The sequence below is a fragment of the Symphalangus syndactylus genome, chromosome 11 (genome assembly GCF_028878055.3).
Source record: "Symphalangus syndactylus isolate Jambi chromosome 11, NHGRI_mSymSyn1-v2.1_pri, whole genome shotgun sequence".
Lineage (NCBI taxonomy): Eukaryota > Metazoa > Chordata > Mammalia > Primates > Hylobatidae > Symphalangus > Symphalangus syndactylus.
The window spans coordinates 80,658,261-80,678,546 of record NC_072433.2 but is presented as its reverse complement, the minus strand read 5'-3'; the positions used below and the strand labels follow the sequence as shown (position 1 = coordinate 80,678,546).

Genomic DNA, 20,286 nt, shown 5'->3' with positions numbered 1-20,286 from the left:
ATCTTTGGGGAAAAAGCTTTTCTTAAAATATATATGTGCTATCAAATGTTTTCAGTCTATTTAATTATAATATTTAATTATACATAAAACAAAAATTATAAAATTGCATTTTATTCTTACGCAAATAATATTACAATCTCTGTCAGGTGCCTGCCTTTTAAAAATAGTTTATATCAGATATTTTGTCCTCTATTTTAGCCCAATCTACTCATTTGTTCATGAAAGTCTGATCCTAAGTTACAGGATAAATATGTGTTAGAACTTAATAATTATTTCAGCTAATCTTATGTATTTCTTCTTGCAATTTGAATAATAATTATTTCAGCTTATGGGAAACATTGACAATTCACAAATTATTTTCCCTGTTAAGAGTAAGATCTTATTTTTAGTTTTATCATAAAGTTTATTAGGACACTTTAGATTTGAAAATACAATAAGTGGGAGGCCGAGGCAGGTGGATCATGAGGTCAGGAGTTCGAGACCAGCCTGGCCAACACAGTGAAACCCCGTCTGTACTAAAAATACAAAAATTAGCTGGGTGTGGTGGCACACGCCTGTAGTCCCAGCTACTCAGGCAGCTGAGGCAGGAGAAACCCTTGATTCCGGGAGGTGGAGGTCGCAGTGAGCCGAGACCACGCCATTGCACTCCAGCCTGGGTGACAGAGAGAGACTCTGTCTCCAAAAAATAAAATAAAATAAAATAAAATAAGTTCAGGGTCCGAAGAAGTTCTATTATCTTGATAAGGCCAATCATAAGATCCAGAACTCAGAGATTTTCCCTAGAAGAGAGCTGAATAAAATTTTCAGAAAGTAGGTTTTGTTATTATTATTATTTTAATAAGATTTTCAATGGATAACTTTTCTACCAAAGTCAATGGAATTAGATTTGCTTTTAGTCTTTGAAAAAATACTTCTCAATGAAAAATAAATACTTTGTTCTATTCTTAAAGAAAACCCAAGTTGTTTCAATAGAAGAAACGGAATTTTTGAATCACAAAACAGTTGTTCCTCCTGCAGGGATTTAGGAAATAAAGGTGTTTCATGTTGTAATTGAATTGCTTTAAAAATGGAATCCAGCTTCAAAGCATGAAAGCGCCTCTGTTCTACAGATGAGGAAACTGAGGCATCATGGGATTACATGACTTGCCCATAATCACACCAGGAGTAAGTGATGAAACTTGGGTTCAAACTCAGAGTCTGTGTTTTACCTACCATACTAGAAGGAAGAGTGGAGGGTGAGGCTCAATTCTAAGGTGATATATGATGCTAAGAAGAGATAAGCTTAGACAGATGTGGGAAATAGTGTTGGCTTGAAAAGTCAGGGTTATAACCTCAGAGTTAGAAGGTGGCAAAAGTTTCTAGATTTCCTGGGGTGGTACTTTTCAACCTGGTGTGTTCAACACCTGAGACTTTCATCTAGGTTAGTTTTTGTTATTATTGTTACGAGTGAAAGTCAGCCCAAAGAAAAATTTTGGAACACAAGGCTTGTGCCTGCTAAAGGATAAAGATGGATGTCAAGTGAGAGCCCCCGACCATCCATTCTTACCCGCTCCAGATCTTTTTATATCAGTTAGTTTTTTCTTGCTTTGTCAATCGCTCACTCTGCCCTGGTTCCTTGTGCTCAGCCTACAAACTTCTTTAAATTTCTCCATCTTTAATATTACATTCCTTGGACACAACCTCCTCATCATGCTATCACTCAATTCCCCTTCTTCTCACATCTAATTAGTCATTAAGTTCTATGTCTTTAGCAACCACATGACTGCCTCTTTAACCTAGGCCCTTATTCTTGCCTTGATTTTAATAGTTTTCTAATCTATTTTTCTGTCCCCAGCCCTCTTCAATGTCCATGCTATAAGTGATCTGTAATCGATCACTGTCAGGAATGCCTCTTGCCCTTCATGAAGCCTTCCAAGTCTTCCAGACCCAGCAGGAAATGTTGTCCCCTTCCCTAGGGAGGAGGAATTGGCTGCCCCTCATCATACCTCTGCTGCACTCAGTTCCTATTTCTGGTCTGACTCCCCACTCCACCCCCTGCCCTGCTGCCCAAGAGATTGAAACTCTTCAAGGGCAAGGACTTTGTCTTGGTATCCTCAGAGCCTGGTACAATGGCCTGGGTCGCAGGAAGTGATCACGAATGTTTGTTGGGTGAATCAAGGGAGTCCTCATGAGAAGACCTATGGATGAATCAATGAAGTTACAGCAAGTTGGTTTTCAAAAGCAATGAAAGGCAGTTTTCTATGTTATCGTTTCTTTCCTTTCATTTCAGGTTGGATTTTAGGGCTCACTGACCCAGACTATTCCTTTCTTACATTACAGAAAGAAACTTTTTTTTTTTTGAGAAAGAGTCTTGCTCTGTCCCCCAGGCTGGAGTGCAGTGGTGCAATCTCAGCTCACTGCAAGCTCTGCCTCCCAGGTTCACGTCATTCTCCTGCCCCAGCCTCCCGAGTAGCTGGGACTACAGGCGTCCGCCACCACGCCCAGCTAATTTTTTGTATTTTTAGTAGAGATGGAGTTTCACCGTGTTAGCCAGGATAGTCTCGATCTCCTCTCCTCGTGATCTGCCCGCCTCTGCCTCCCAAAGTTCTGGGATTACAGTCGTGAGCCACCGTGCCCAGCCTACAGGAAGAAACTTTTTGAGAATAATGTAAGATAACTAAATTAAGAGTCTCCAATGAGCACTTTTCTTTCCTAGCATGGGATTAATTTTCTACCCATTAGTCTCCAAACAAAAATTTCAGGAAGCTTCATGTATACTTTGTTAATTGGGAAAAATATTTTTATTTGGCCTCCCAGTAATTCACAGATGATTTGAGCTGTGTTTCTATCTTTTATAAGATAGGCATTTATAGACAGGGAATTTCCAAAGCAATTTTAAATACTGACTAAGGTCCTCTACTGCAAATTTCACAGAAGGAGGAAACTGTTAAGAAGAAAGGAAGCTAGCATTTACTTAAATACTTGCCAAGCCCTCTCCTAAATGCCTTCACAAACATCTCACATCTCAAAACAACTTTGCCTGGAAGGCAAGACAAGACTGAGATGTGTACTCAGGGCCTCTACCTTCAAGTCCATATCTCCAAATATCTAGTTACATTTATACAAAGAATAGGCTGGGCGCTGCCTGTGGGAAGAGCTGAGAAGGAAGATGTTGCACAGGCTTAGCCGTCCCTTCATTGTTTGTGCAGTTCAGTCCTGGCTGAAAAGAGCAAAGCAAAACCTTGTATTACCTAGACCTTCCCTCTTTAGAAGGTAGTTTATGCCCAGTTACTATAACTTAAAGATACCTCTTACAATCTCATTCCACCTCTGTACCCCAAAAATAACTGTGTTAGAACATAGGTGAAGGTAGTGCCACAGAGATCCCAATAGCAAGATGGAAGTGTATTTTTCACAGTCCAGTTCATAAGCATTCCAGGACTGGTATGGTGTCTCTATGGTATTAGGGATTCAGACTGCTGTAGCCTGTTGCTATACCATTCCTAATGTCGGGTTTTCCCTCATTGTCCACAATGGCTTCTTACCACGTCCACATTCCATCGAGTGGGAAGGAGAAAAGGGAAAGCGGGAAGGAGATGCCACTCCCCTTCTTTTTATGGGCATGATTTGGAAGCTGCAGGTGTCACGTCTGCTCACATCCCATTGGCTAAAACCTAGTCAGATGACTACATTGAGAAAGTGTAGCCTACCCAGCCTGGCCACATGGAAGGAAGGAGAATGGATGTCAGATATCAATTATTCTCTGCCATAGGTTTATCAAATGTATTTCAACTAAATGTGATACTGTTCATGAAAGGAGTTATGCGTCTGTGTTTCTCCTCCCATTTTATTTTCAGAGATAGGCAAATATCAGGGAGATTTTGTGTCCCTTTTAGATTGGAATCTTTGGCCACTGCCCAGAGAGCTCATCTCTTTAGCAGAGTTAGCTATTGGGGCTATATTCTCTTCTCACATATGGGATCAGAGAGCATCAGCAAGATGGGGGTGCCTTGTGTGTTTCTGGGTTTTCCCTGGTTCTCCCTTCAAAATTTAGTGAGATAGAGGATTTTAGCCATTTAAGAGGAGGTCTCAGACTCTGAGCCTTAATAGCTCTTACAGTCACATACTAATATAGCCTTTATATCCCCTGATTAGTTCCTGGATTGTTCTTATTAGTGAACTTTCTGTCAGCTAATAAAAATTAGGATATTCTTTCTGATGCTATGATTAATCTTAAAATTATTTTTTTTTTGTAAGCACTCAATCTCAGCCAGTTCTCTCTCCTCCGTTTCTCTAGATCAATGTCTACAGATTCGTCTGGGGTTCTCAAATAGCTGTGAGTGAAGCAATTGCAGAAACACTGTAACTGAAGCAGCTGTCAAGTACTGGGAACCCAGTTGTTCTAACTGGCAGATCTCTGTCAGGGCGACAGGCTCGGACTCTGCAGAAGCGTTATGTCCAAACATTTTCAAGGTTTAGGGCATCAGTGTTTGATCAGTGTTTCCCCTCTTTGTCCCAATTCTGTTCTTTCTAGTCTCTCTTCGTCTTGTCCTAGAGGATATTCTCCAGCTTCAATTTTCTAAACCACTGGAAACACCTTTTTTACATGCCAGCACTAAGAGCTTTACCTTTCTTAACCATTTTCCTCACCTATAAGATAAGAACTGTGAAGACTTCTATGTTACAGGATAGGATATTGAAATATGGAGAGGCTAAGAAACTTGTCCAAGATTATATAACAGGTAAAGCCAGGATTCAAAACTGCCATTATCCCCATTCTGTAACTTAGGAAAGCTATAGCTACTTGAATGTAAGTAAGCTGCCTTAGGCTGCACTGGTAGTAGGTAGCAGTTCAAGTTCAAGTCGCTAATTCCAGACCTCCTGCTCTTTTTGTCCACCATGCTTAATGTGCAGTATGGCCACCTAACAGGGATGTGGGCTCCTTGTGTATTACCTGTGGTTCTCCTGGAAGCCTCCCCGTGCCCCACCCCCAGGTAGGAAAAACTGATTGAATCTCAGCAGAGCAGAAAGGCAGCTGTTGCACATATGCTGCGCCATAAGGTGCTATGGAAGTTTTACCTATATTTCATATCCTTGTTCAAATCTCCACTCTCCCATTCACCCGCCAGCATAAGGACTGTGGTTTTCTTTTGCAGGAGGATAACCTGAAATGCTACTTTTACATCAGAAAGCTAAGAGGTTCATATATCCTGCCTGGATGAGAATCTTTTTCAGCCTCAGAGCCTATAAAAATATTGTGGCATGAATGGTACAGCTGAAACAACAGAATGCTGGGAAAATGAGTCTGCAAAATGTACTTGAAATATTAGTCATCAACACGGTATAAAACGCCCTTTTTCCCATAAAGGGAAGACTGTGCCTGAGAGCTAAGTACACTTTCGCCTGCAGGACCAGGTGGGAAGTGTAGGTTTATGTTCTACCAACTCTTAACTACCCAAACCCATCTACTAATATGAAGATTAAAGGGTGGGGAATATATCTCATTCCTCTGGGCTTTCCTAACTTTTCTTCAGAGGTGATAGAAAACATATGTGTCTTCATACTATAAAGACATTGGAATACATATATATATTCCTATATATATATAGTTTTTTATATATATACACACAATTTAAACAATTAATATAAATATATTTTATATAAACCTATACTGCATAATATATTTTATATTTGTAATCCTGTTGTTCAAAAGTTTGTTTGTAAATTAACCTGGAAACAAAAGGTTCTCTGACTACTCTTTGTTTCAATAAAAACATTGAAACTAAAAGTGTAAATGAAAGGAGAAATACGAAATGATATTAAAATGTGCTAAGGGCATTACTTTGGCTGTCTTCTGGAGAGGTGAATGTGAGGGGCGGGGGATGTGTTTTTCATCAAAAATGATTAAAAATCTTTAAAAAAATCCCCTTCAGAGTTTCTGCAGAATTTTAGCCCAAATTGCCAAAGATTTTTGTTATTAAGGTTACTTTTCATCCTAATCTGTTTAGGTGATGGCTTTAAAATCTCCATCTGCATTTTTGTCAGGAGAGTTTATTTTTTATAAATGCATCCTGATACTTGGTGAACTGTTCCCCTCTTGGATTTCAGGGCGGGTGGTGTCACTGCATCAGTGCCAGGGCCGATGAGCTGTGGGGCCACGAGAACCTTTCTGGCCAATGCCTCAGCAAATGCGTGTCCCCTGTGCAGCTCCCAGCAGGGGTGCAGGGGGCCTAGTCAGCTGATGTCTACAGCAGCCTTGAACCCTTTTTATAATAATGGATTCAGAGAGCTTGAGTGAGCTGACAGCGCTGGATTTCCAAATGCATTCTAAACACAGGGGATTGATCCTCTGCTTTAATTAGCAGCCTCATCGATCCTCGCACTTCCCCACGTGTCTCTGCCGTGGTGGGTGCATGCCTCATCTAAGTAAATGGCTCCTTTGCAAGTTACTTGTCAGCACAGGGCATTTCCCGGATGCTGGCAGTTTGGCCATTCGTCAAGGCGCCAGCATTTGGTGACTGCCGGTAATGGATTTTCAGGTTTGTTTTACGAAGAGTTTCATTCAAATACTTTGAAGAACTTTGGCAGCACTTGAGTGAACACAACTCAGAGTGGGACATGAACCTCGGAGCAGCGGATGGTGCGCCGTGCCAGCAGCCTGTTCACGCGCTCCTGGGGTTGGTGGTTCCTGAAATTCCAAGAGAGCTGGTCGGCCTGGCAGAGCAAGAAGCCGGCTGTTGTCACCAGGGCAGGGCTGGCTCCCACAGGTATTCTGGCCATGCGGGCTTGGCACTAATTCAGAAGTCTGTGGCTGAGTCCTGCTGGAGTTGCAGAGTGAAGGATACTTGCACAGAACTCTTAGAGGTTCTGGGGCCAAAAGATTTCCAACTCTGAGAAGTTTTTCAGGATTTTGACCTAAGACTTATCTGCTTAAAGTCAGCGCCGGGGCATTGTCTCTGGTGCATCTTGATGCAAGCCTGGTTGAGTGGAGTGAGCACCGGACTAGGAGTCCTCAGGAGAGAGGAGTCTGGTGCTCGCTCTGCTTCTACCTGACTGCGTGACCTTGGCCACGTCCCTCCCTGGGTAGCTACAGTGTGCAGCAGGTGGACGGAAACTTCTTGGAGTAGCCAGTTTGGGGAACTGGAAGTGGAGTTAAGGGGTGAGGCAGGTTTGTCCACAGGCAGCAGCACACGGTCCGAAGCACCATTAGCCACAGTCACCCCGCACTGCAGCCATCACAGGGAGGGACCTGCAGCAGCATGGCAGGCAGGAGACACCTCATGGAGTGTGACAAATGAAAAATTTTAAAACGACATTTACTTTTACAAGTCAGACATTTAAGTGGATCCTTTTTATGGAGCATTTTCAATTTTTATGTCACCTAGGAGACTTCTGCATTTCTCTCAATTCTTCTTCACATTAAAAATGAATTATAGTCTCATCCATTATCAAAAAGAATTTGGGGGAATTTGTAAAACAGACAAAGGCCACATGCGCCCTGAGACAGTCCAGCAGCTGGAGCTAGTTTCTCCCTTTGATTGATACACTGGTACTGGTGACTGAGGAAAAGAAATAAAATGTCAACCTTTTAGTGGGAACTTAGTGCTTGCGACCATTTGTAAATACTTTTACTGTCCCTCCCACCGTTTAATGTGCTTCTCAATGTTTGTTTGGAGAAAGTCACGTGGACAGGAATGAGGAAACAGTGGCTTCCTCGGGGCCAGTATCCTGAGTCTAGTGTGCCCAGGCAGCTGCGTGATGTATCCCAGGACTCACAGCCACCATTTCATGCGGGTTGTGCCAGGCACGGTGCTTATTCTCATTCATTTAACTCTCACACAGCCTTATGAGAAAAGCCATCCCATTACTGGGTATATGCCCAAAGGATTATAAATCATGCTGCTATAAAGACACATCATGCACACGTATGTTTATTGTGGCACAATTCACAATAGCAGAGACTTGGAACCAACCCAAATGTCCATCAGTGATAGACTGAATTAAGAAAATGTGGCACATATACACCATGGAATACTATGCAGCCATAAAAAAGGATGAGTTCATGTCCCTGTAGGGACATGGATGAAGCTGGAAACCATCATTCTCAGCAAACTATAGCAAGGACAGAAAACCAAACACTGCATGTTCTCACTCTAGATGGGAACTGAACAATGAGAACACTTGGACACAGGGTGGGGAACATCACACACCGGGGCCTGCCGTGGGGTCAGGGGAAGGGGGAGGGATAGCATTAGGAGATACACCTAATGTAAAAGATGAGTTAATGGGTTCAGCACACCAACATGGCACATGTATGCATATGTAACAAACCCCCATGTTGTGCACATGTACCTTAGAACTTAAAGTATAATAAACAAACAAACGAAAAAGAAAAGCACTGTTTTGTCATCTGGATTTTTCACATGAGGTATCAGAGAGGCTCTAACATGTTAAACAACTCACCCTGCACACAGCTGAAAACCCAGGGTTCTGGTCCAGAGTCCTTGCTAGAGACTGGTCTTCTATCCTGTTTCCTCATGGCACAGGGCTGGCCCCTGACCTTTCTGTCTGGTTTTTATTACATAGGTTCATGACTAACATCTCAGCAGACTCTGTAAACTATGCTACTACATGTAAGTTTCTTGAGAACAGGATCCAGGCTCAGTTTCGTATCTAAGAGGTATTAATGTTATATTAGTGTTACATTAATGTTATATTTGCTGGGTGACTGAATTGAACGGAATGGTTAGGCCTCTGTGCATTCTGCACTTCAGAGAAGAATGAAAAAAGGCCGGCTTTCTTTCATGGTCTGCAGTACCCGTCGGGCAATGCCATTCTCCCTTGGCCAGTCAGAGGACATCAGATTACAGAATTTTGCCATCATGTGATTCATCCAACCAATAGCAATGGACAGAATAAGGAAAAAAGCCATTGTTCTGGATTTATCTGGATTGAGATATAGTTACTTGTGGCTCCTGCAATAAATGCTTAAACTAGTTCTGGAGTTTTTCCCCCAATACTGTCAGCCATCTTACAAATGGCCATAAACAAACCAGAAAGCAGCCGGGCACGGTGGCTCATACCTGTAATCCCAGCACTTTGGGAGACCGAGGCGGGTAGATCACAAGCTCAGGAGATCGAGACCATCCTGGCTAACATGGTGAAACCCCGTCTCTACTAAAAATACAAAAAATTAGCCCGATGTCGTGGCAGGCACCTGTAGTCCCAGCTACTCGGGAGGCTGAGTCAGGAGAATGGCACAAACTTAGGAGGCGGAGGTTGCAGTGAGCCGAGATCGCATCACTGCACTCCAGCCTGGGTGACAGAGCAAGACTCCGTCTCAAAAAAAAAAAAAAAAAAAAAAAAAAAGCCAGAAAGCACCAGGAAGACGGAAACAGGCCTGTGAGGGGCCTGGAAACTAGATCTTGTGAAGAATGGGGGAAGGGACTGGGAACATTTACCTCAGCAAGAGAAGCTTTCGTCTGCATGAGTCATATTATAATTCATGTGGTCTTTTATGAATGAGTAAATTAATTTGTGGAATATTTCAGTTCACAAAGTTCATTTTCTCAGTATTCCCTGGCACACTGAAATATAGGACAAAACGTCCTCACCACAGTTATTTTAAGAAATTATAAAGCAAGGCTGGGTGCAGTGGCTCACACCTGTAATCCCAGCACTTTGGGAGGCCGAGGCAGGCGGATCATGAAGTCAGGAGATCGAGACCATCCTGGCTAACATGGTGAAACCCCATCTCTACTAAAAATACAAAAAATTAGCTGGGTGTGGTGGGCGCCTGTAGTCCCAGCTACTCGGGAGGCTGAGGCAGGAGAATGGCGTGAACCCGGGAGGAGGAGCTTGCAGTGAGCCGAGATCACGCCACTGCACTCCTGCCTGGGCGACAGAGCGAGACTCTGTCTCAAAAACAACAACAAAAAAAGATGTTAGAAAGCAAATACTGTATAACCTATATCAATTCTCTAGAACACAGTCAGGAATTTGATTCTCGTATTCGCAGTTATTTTCCCAGCATTTAGAGCTGCATCAGGCATTGTTTAGGTGCTGGAAAATATTTGTTGAATGACTATAAATAAATGAAATGTGTGGATTGCTTAAAAACACTGTGAGTTCCTGAGAGAGATCTCATTGCCTTCACTATTGATGGTTTATTCTAGCGGTTTAATTTTTTTTTTTCTAACAAAAGTGATGTTAAAAAAATAAAATCTTCGACAAAACTTGAATATACAGCTAAAAATATTTAAATTAATGTTTTCCTTATTTTACAGCTAGTCAATGATAATAAAGCTGTTATGTGACAAACCGAAAATCTGAAAGCCAGGACTCTGAGTGACAGTGGCAGCCGTATAGCAAAATCCAATTTATTTCTGCCTTTTTATTTTGCCTGCTCCATATTTTATCAAGAAAATATTGGTTGACACAGAAGTAGTTTGTTTTGCCATCTCAGAATACTCTTCAATGAAACTGACTGGGGAGCTTGAGAGAACTAATAGAAAATGTTTGTTTCCAAGTTATATCATTAATAGTACAATATGTATTTGTTCACAAACATCATCATCCATTTGTCAGTTCCGAAGTGCTGCAAGCTTTACACAGTGGTAAGAGTATTTACAAAAGGGATCCAAGCTAGGCATTCATTTGTTACTGACCACTAATTAGTCAACATGCCAAGAAGATGGGTGAAGGAGGGTGCCCTGCAGGTTTACCTGATCCTTGCCTGGATCCCTGCTCTGGAGCGAACTTGGATGTCTGCACAAACACATTCTCCCAGGCTTGCAGAACCTTGGAATTCCAAAGAACACTGTTGGTAGGAGGGAATGAGGTAGGTAGGAGAAAGAAAGCTTCATTAGTCCTTATAAATGGGACTTTGTCTGAATTAGGCATTTGTTCACTTGTATATTCGCAAGTGTCTGTTGAGTATCTACTGTAAAGAAAGGGCTCCTCTTAAAGGGGCTTAAAACCCAGCTGTATATATAAAACTTATGTTAGGGAAAATGGAGCAGCCAATACAAACAGGATAATGTAGTTCAAATGACTTTGAAGGAATACAAAGAGAGTAATTGGTGTGGGGTGGAGATGGTTAGTGAAAGTTTCTCTAGTTGCCAGTTCTTTGAACTGTTTTAAAATAGGAATATTCTTGGCACTCATCACGTGGCTGTACATACATACACATCATGCAGAATCACTGTTTTTCAGGAAGGATTTAGTTATACAAACTCTGAGAAGTCAAGAGCAATGTCAAAGAAGAACATTCTTTGACTCATATCTTTTGGGTTGGCCTTAACAAGCATGTCATCCATTACTGACTGGCTCAACTTACTCTGGGTCAAAGCGAAAACATATATTAGCTCAATTGGTCTTTAAAATGTTTCACACATCATGAGTACTTTGAGTGATGGGGCACACTTTCTTTTACCCAGTAACTATAGGCTTATTTGAATTTGAATTTACTGACAAGTAAATATGTAAGTTGAATAGCTGGAGCTAAGGAAGCTCACAACCCTTCAATGGCAATGTTGATTTTTTTCTCCTCCCAGTGGTTTGAGAATATGGAGGGAACCTGAGAAATAAGGAAGAAAAAACAATTTGAAATAAAATAAAATGTTTATGGATTTAAGACCATGAATAAGCACTCATTCCCTTTGCAGATGCTATCACTTTTACACAGGAAAGAAAACTCTGTGATATTCATCCCATCTTCTCTTTCAGGCTATGATTGTATCATCATTGTTCAAATTATCATGACTTCTAGGAGGTAGAAAAGAATTAACAATCACTTAATTATTAATCACTGTAATTGGAACTGAAGACTATAAAATGTAAAGGATGAGAAGCAAGCAGATTAGTGGAATGAGAAAGGAAGTAGGGCTGGGATAACTGCTTTGGGGTTAACCCTTTGGTAAAGCAACTCCTCTCACCTGACTTCCTGGCTGTCTCTCTGCCATGTGGCTTCCCGGGTGTACTCCTGTGGGAAGGAGGAGAGATGTGTAAGGCAAACTTGGTCATGGGGGCGCCAGGAACGGGCAGCTGTACTTGCCTGGTCTAGCTGGAGGCCCAAATCAAACAGCAGGTAAAAGGTCAAGTAAGGTCAATACCAACCAGCCCAGAGAGGCAGCAGCTGCTCTTTTGCCTCGAGTGCTTTTCAATTTGGAAGAACCGAGAAGAGCAGCTTCTCTCTGAATCACTGCTTTCCCAGGCTTATGAATTTCAGAACCTCTTGTACTTTCTGTTGCTTTCCCAACACGGACTTGTTTCAGGCTTCCCTGCACACAGATTGCAATGATGTGGGCAAACAATTTTGACAAGATATGCAGCTTTGAGAAACGCACTCTAGGCTTAAAAGACATGCACTGTTGTTGGCCTCTTTGTGGGGGAGGTGGTGGGAGCTAGGTCTTAAGCACCTGAGAGGGACCCCCAGGTCTGGAGTGCCTCCTATGCAGTGGGCCCATGCAGTCAGCACCCTCAGCTAAGCTCAGCTCAGAATTGAAACCAACAGACAGTTATTTTCTGTCTGGACTTTAGAAGAAAGAAAAAAAATTGTGTATTTCATCCAAGGATTTTTACTCATACTTCTTATATCTGAGTTCCAAAATATTTATTGACTCTATTTTTTATTTTTGAATTTTTAGATTCAGGGTCTCAGTCTGCCACCCTAGCTGGAGTTGCAGTGGCGTGATCATAGCTCACTGAAGCCTGGAACTCCTCGGCTCAAGTTTCCTCCTGCATCAGCCTAAGTAGCTGGGACTACAGGTGTGCATCACCACTGTGCCTGGCCTGAAAATATTTATTGAACACCACCTTGTGTACAGACTGCTGTGGAAGGATGAAGAAGAAATTGGAGGTCTTCATTCTGTTGTTGAGGAGCTACCGTATAAATTGGAGCTGAAAGCCTGTGAAAACTGATGTAAATGCTTATGAAATAGTGGAGAAAGGACAAATGAGCACTTCGACAAAGAAAGGGGAGGGACAGGATATTTTATGTTTCTTCCCACTCTGACAGTGGCTGCCAGGGGCTGCCTTTCTGCAGCAAACTTCCCATGTTTTCTTTTTATAAGGTTTTTGGCCACCTATTAATTTTCTTCTGCCTTCTCTGGTTGATCTTATTCTGATTTAGTTTCCTTTTGGGCAAGGATGTGGGTCTAATCATTAACTCAGCCTACAAGCTTGTTGCCTTCAAAGAGTAACTCCTTCAATCCAGGGGGCCGCGGTGGGGAAAAAAATACCCAACACTTTTAAAGGAAAGCCAAAAAAAAAAAAAAAGGAATTTAAATTTTGCTCTTTGAAAACAAGAGAAGGATAAAATACTCTATTGCCTGCTTTTAAAATTAAGGGCTCTCCTTTATAACTGTATGCAGCACTTTACTCAATACATGTGACTAATAGAATAAATTTCAAGACCGTATTTTGGCCAGTGAAAGGAAAGATGCTGTAGAGGAAATGTTTAGATGGGGAAATGAAGAGCTCAGAAAAGAGGCAGATTCAACCTTGATATTTTCCAAATTCCTGAAAAACAAATTCTGTAAGGGTGCATATGTAGTTCCCGGGCGGCACAGAGTGGTGGAAACACCATGTGCATTGGGGCCAGGCAGGCAGGCACGGGGTGTTCTGGGTAATTTTCAGCAGTGGCTTCTGCTTTCAGCCCAGGTTGCTTTGTGGGGTTATCAATCAGTAATGAGAAAAATGTGCATGAAATATCTGGCACAGGCAGACTTTAAATAAATGTTAAAAACAAAGTCTTGTTTGCTTTATTTTGGTGTCCATAGGCATGCAGAAGGTGAAAATGCAAGCCCTTAGATAGGAGTTTGCTTTCTTGTGGTAACATCTCCATTGAAAATAATCTTGCTGCTTAAACAGCCATTGGCACTCATTCTTGACCTTTGGAATGATGCCAGCCTGGAGAGAGCCTCTCCTGGGCTCCCATAGGCCGCTGTGTGTATTTGTGTGAGGGTGCAAGGAGCTGTGGCTTGGGAGCTAGCCTCTCAGGGGCATGTTGTTAGGCTAGATAGCTTTCCTTGCTAGGTAAAGCTAGTAACCTTTTTTAGCTTTGATTTTATCTGTAAAATGGAGATAATAGCACTAGCTTTGGAGAGATAGTGTTGATGTGTGTTAAGTGATACACAAGAAGACTGTGCTCAGTAAGTGGTATCCACCACTGTGTTGTCACGGGTTGCCCATTCTTCCACTCAGTGTCCTCCGTGGGCATCTCCAATGATATGGGAGCTGGCTGCCCTACGAGGGAGAAAATTTCATTTTCTGGGTAACTTTTACTGTAGGAAATTTCCTTCTTGTTTTCACATCATCTGAATGTGAGAGTGATGGAGAAGGAGAGGAAACTAGGAGAGCTGGGACTCAAGTTGGGGAAGAAGTATCTCGGCTCTGGGGCTGGTTCCCAATAAAGGATGAATAGCAGGCAAATGAACATTATTCAGAGGTATGAGGCTGTGCTTGATATCCTAGATGCTCTGATGGTGGGATGGTCATCTGTGGTAGTGAGAAGATTCCAGCCAGTGCTGATACTTGCACTCAGGTGGGTCAGCCTCCATGTGGTTTTGTTTAGTTGCATTTAGTCTATTTTAGGGTGCTAAAGAGCATTGGATGTATTCATCTTGACAATATTCTTAAAACAATATTCTGTTCTTCACCTTGTTTTGCTCTTCCTTTTACGTCTTTTGTTCATGATCCCTCTGATATTCAAGGTCACACCAGTTTACTGGGCTGTGGTTGGATTTAGGTATTCCCTTACTTCCCCTCATGCCCTGCCACTACTTCAACATGTCAGCTATTGTTCTCTTGATCAGCATCTCAACCTTTTTGAGTCTGATTTTTGTCCCTTGTCATGAGTCATCATACACCAGCATTCAGACAAAAGTCCTACTCCTTTTGGACTGAAGATCTACAGACTCCCAGAGCACAATGGACTTCAAAGCCTATGTACATGTTTGGCCTCATACATGAACCTAAGGCCTATGTTGAACCAGCCTTGCATCCCAGGGATGAAGCCCACTTGATCATTGTGGATAAGCTTTTTGATGTGCTGCTGGATTTGGTTTGTCAGTATTTTATTGAGGATTTTTGCATCGATGTTCATCAGGGATATTGGTCTAAAATTCTCTTTTTTTTTGTTGTGTCTCTGCCAGGCTTTGGTATCAGGATGATGCTGGCCTCATAAAATGAGTTAGGGAGGATTCCGTCTTTTTCTATTGATTGGAAAACTTTCAGAAGGAATGGGACCAGCTCCTCTTTGTACCTCTGGTAGAATTTGGCTGTGAATCTGTCTGGTCCAGGACTTTTTTAGTTGGTAAGCTATGAATTATTGCCTCAATTTCAGAACCTGTTATTGGTCTATTCAGAGATTCAACTTCTTCCTGGTTTAGTCTTCGGAGGTAAAGAACAGACACTTCACAAAAGAAGACATTTATGCAGCCAACAGACACATGAAAAAATGCTCATCATCACTGGCCATCAGAGAAATGCAAATCAAAACCACAATGAGATACCATCTCACACCAGTTAGAATGGCAATCATTAAAAAGTCAGGAAACAACAGGTGCTGGAGAGGATGTGGAGAAATAGGAACACTTTTACACTGTTGGTGGGACTGTAAACTACTTCAACCATTGTGGAAGACAGTGTGGCGATTCCTCAGGGATCTAGAACTAGAAATACCATTTGACCCAGCCATCCCATTACTGGGTATATACCCAAAGATTATAAATCATGCTGCTATAAAGACACAGGCACACATATGTTTATAGCAGCACTACTCACAATAGCAAAGACTTGGAACCAACCCAAATGTCCATCAATGATAGACTGGATTAAGAAAATATGGCACATATACACCATGGAATACTATGCAGCCATAAAAATGGATGAGTTCATGTCCTTTGGAGGGACATGGATGAAACTGGAAACCATCATTCTCAGCAAACTATTGCAAGGACAGAAAACCAAACACTGCATGTTCTCACTCATAGGTGGGAATTGAAAAACGAGAACACTTGGACACATGGCAGGGAACATCACACACCAGGGCCTGTTGTGGGGTTGGGGGAGGTGGGGGAATAGCATTAGGAGATAGACCTAATGTAAATGACGAGTTAATGGGTGCAGCACACCAACATGGCACATGTATACATATGTAACAAACCTGCACGTTGTGCACATGTACCCTAGAACTTAAAGTATAAAATTAAAAAAAAAAAAGAACCTAAGGCCAGTGTGGTTTAGTGAGTTGCTGGAGACCATTGTTCGCTTCTGCTAGACCCCTTTTCTTCCATAGCATGGGTTCTGACTGGGAAGTTCTGAATGGGAAACTGCCATTTCCTCCCAGTCCCTTCAGGTGTCCACCAAGGATGCTGGCATCATCAGGCATACCTGCATTCTCTGTTTCCTTTGACTGCATTGTCTGCTTCTTAAAGATTTAACACACTTAGATGGGGTCCAGCAGTGCCGGCAGCTTCTCACCCACATCCAGCAAGAGAGTGTCCTGCCGTACCTGCTATTTCCTCTTCAGAAGGCCTGGAATAATCATCTAGTGGAAAATATACTTGCAGACATTTCTTTCTTTCTTTTTTTTTTACTTTGAGACAGAGTCTCGCTCTGTCACCCAGGCTGGAGGGCAGTGGTGTGATCTCGGCTCACTGCAACCTCCGCCTCCCGGATTCAAGTGATTCTCCTGCCTCAGCCTCCTGAGTATCTGGGATTACAGGCACGTGCCACCAATGCCTGGCTAATTTTTGTATTTTTAATAGAGATGGGGTCTCACCATGTTGGCCAGGCTGGTCTCAACTCCTGACCTCAAGTGATCCGCCTGCCTTGGCCTCCCAAAGTGCTGGGATTACAGGCATGGGCCACCACGCCCGGCCACAGACATTCTTTCATCTCTCTCTCTCTTTTTTTTTTTTCTCTATTTGCCAGTCACTTGGTACCAATTGGTTCTTCCTCAGAATCTTTTTCCTTTTGGCCTGTTTTCTGAGGTATATTTTTCTCCAGAGTACCTTCATCATCTCTAGTAAACTAAAGGTAGAGAGACATGTTTTAAGCTCCATCATTTTATTTTATAGATATTTAGGACCTACATGTCCTTGGTAGTCAACTTCATCTGTGAGCCTCAGTGGACTCAGCTGGAAAATGAGAATATTACCTTTCTCTTAAGATGTTGTGAAGATTAAAGGCACTCACTTGGTCTCTTTAGATATAAAAATAACCTCACCCTCAAGTAGGTGATAAAAGAATCAATGAGAATGGATGAGATCTCAGAGACAGAACAGGTAGGAAGAGAAGTTGTGCAAGGATTGAACTTCAGCGAATGTTTGCTTTTATTGGATAGGAGAAAAAGTCCAGGCAGGCTGGAGCAATTTCCGAGTCAGGAAGGTAACTAATTATGGAGTTTTAGGAAGACACAGATAAACTGGTATTTGGATATTTGTAGGAATGGCAGTGCAGACCACTACAAGTAAAATAACAAACCCTGGGCAACTCAGTATGTATAGTAATAAGAAACTCAGTACTTCAGGTAATTTTGCTAAATCTTAGGAATGGTGTGTGATGCAGTGTTGGCTGTTACCTAAATCCTGTCTTCCCTTCTTCCAGTACACATGGCTGCCTAGCTAGAGACTATGTTTCTCTGTCTGTCTTACAGCTGGGTGTGTCCATGTGATGAAGTCTTGAGTATAAAGGGAAGTGATTTGTGCAACCACTGCCTCATTTACTGAAAAAGAAATTGTTCACTATAAACTTCCTCTGTTTATTATTCCTGTGGGGTGGTAACAGATTTGGAGGCAACCCCACTTTAACCAAGCAGATGAGGACAATGATGATGTAGCAACATCAGCTTGGCAAGAGTCTGGGCTGATGAACGGTACTGTGATCAGAATTTTCCCATCAGCTGAGATTGGGTGCACTGTTTTGTCAGAGAGATCTAAACTTCTATCTTATTGTTAGGGAAAAACCTCTTACGTTTGCTTTGTCTTTACACTAATGAGTACAGTGGGATTTTAGATATTATCTATGGGAGAGTCACTAGTTTCCAGGTAGCTTCTGAAAATGGGAGGCACGGGTACTGAGCTCTTGCTCTTCCTGAAGATCCTCTGCTCTGGTTTTCAGACTTTCATGATACCCCCAACTTCTCATGTGAGTCAGCATCATGGGGCAGCTCCATGGCAAAAGTGTTGCAGTGGCAGGGAGGATGCCTCTCCTCAGGGGCACATATTTCTGTGCCAATTGTTAACGGTTAAGAGGGTTGCCAGAGTCAGGTGTCCCATGGGATGTACATTGCTTTCCAGGGAGCATCACAGCTGATGTTGTGAAAATAATGCTAGGTAATTGTTTACTGCTTGTGGTAGGCAGAATAATGGCTCCCCAAAGATGTCCATGTCCTAATCCAAAAACCTGCATGTTAGGTTACATGGCTGCTATGGTCTGAATGCTGGTGTCTCTTCAAAATTCATATGTTGAAAGCTAACTTCCAAGGTGACGGTATTGAGGGTGGGGGACATTAGACAGATGATTAGGTAATAAGAACTCCACCCTCAAGAATGGGACTAATACCCTTATAAAAGAGGCTTGAAGGGGCCTGTTTACCCCTTCCATCATGTGAGATCATATGAGGTCACATGGAAAGTGCCATCTATGAGAAACCAGCCCTCACCAGACACTGAAGCTGCTGTGGCCTTGACCTTGGACTTTCCAGCCTCCAGAACTATGAACAATAAATTTCTTATTGTTTATAAATTACAGGTCTAAGGTTTCTTGTAATAGGAGCCTGAAATGGACTGAGGCAATGGCAAAGGGGAGTTAGAATTTCAGATGGAATTAATGTTGCTAACCAACTGACCTCAGATAGAAAGATTATCCTGTGTTGTTCTAGGTGGGCCACTGTCATCACATATATTCTTGAAAGTGCAAGTGGGGGTTGGAAGAAAGAACCAGAGAAATGGCAACATGAGAAGAACTTGGCCTGACATTCCTGGCTTTGAAGATGGAGAGGGGGGATCATGAACCAAAGAAAGTGTGGGTGGCTTCTAGGAGCTGGAAAAGGCAAGGAAACAAATTCTCCTCTGCAGCCTCTAGAAGGAACACAGCCCTACTGGCACACTGATTTTAACCAGTGAATCTCATTTTGAACTTCTGCCTTCCGGAAACATAACATAATAAATCTGTGTTAAGACACTACATTTCTGGTAATTTGTTATAGCAGCCATAGAAAACGAATACACTGCCTTAATAATTAGCAGAGGTGATTATCAATGTTCAGAGACATAGTTCTCAGATCCAAGTCTCCTTAGGGATAGCTAATTTTCCAACAATATGTTGTGGGAACAAATCAGAACATGACCACAAGGACAAGCAGGTAGTGATAGCTAGAAACCCAAAACGATAGCATTACAGCTCTGATCATGTTGTTACAATTAAAGATGTTTCCCTGACCCCAACTTTTTACTTTTTATCCTTCCTGTCTAGTCTTTCTCTATTTTAAAAATAAATCACAAGCCCTCCATAAAATGGTGTGACCTTTGCGTATACCCATTTATAAAAGCATCGTGGGGGTAAGAATCACTAAAATATTAAGGCAAAGAAAAATCAGAATGTTTTTAGGTTAATACACTGAGTAAAATTAGAATCAGTTGATTATTATGAGAACATGAAAAATAAAGAAATTTTAATGTGGTAGCTTAACCTTCAAACACAACCATTTAAACATATTTATGTCACTTAAAATTATACATGGTAAAGTATGCAAAACTATAAAACTACTAATTTGAATATCTAATTTGAATCCACACCATAGGGTATAGTTTTTTCCTAATTTAGGAGTGTACATCCTAAGTATATAAATATGATGCCTGTTAATCTTAAGTGCTGAAATAGATGTTTGAGTCAAAGGACAGCTTCCATTAGCCAAGGTTGTTATTATATTTTTAAACCTTAGGCTTTTCAGAGAAGCACAAGAAATGAAATAGCAGCACTTGGTTTCTCAAGTTCCAGACCTTCTAGCAACTAGAAATTAACTGAGTTTGTTATATTTGGGGAACCAATTGAGAAAAGTAAAAAAGGTGAAATTCACGGTTTCATTCAGAGATGTGTGTTCAAGAATAATACCAGTAAAAAACCAACATCTTATCACCAAAGTGTGTAGCAGCTTAAAAGAGAAAGCTGTTTTTAGTGTATATAATGAAGCATAATTGATTTAAGCATTTTCTTATAGAATACCCCGTAACTAAAGAAAAATAGAGTGCAATGCACTGTGTTTAATGATAGAGGGACATCTTTTGACTCATCTGGTTT

General features: G+C 41.8%; 1 long non-coding RNA gene across 1 annotated transcript in view; it reads left to right on the top strand.

Moving 5' to 3' along the window:
- LOC134731798 (uncharacterized) overlaps positions 1–13,730 on the top strand; it is a 35,412-nt gene extending 21,682 nt beyond the window's left edge. The window contains exon 2 of the long non-coding RNA XR_010114386.1: positions 12,627–13,730. This is a non-coding gene — a long non-coding RNA (uncharacterized lncRNA). The remainder of the gene's footprint in view (positions 1–12,626) is intronic.
- The last annotated feature ends 6,556 nt before the right edge of the window (positions 13,731–20,286 follow it).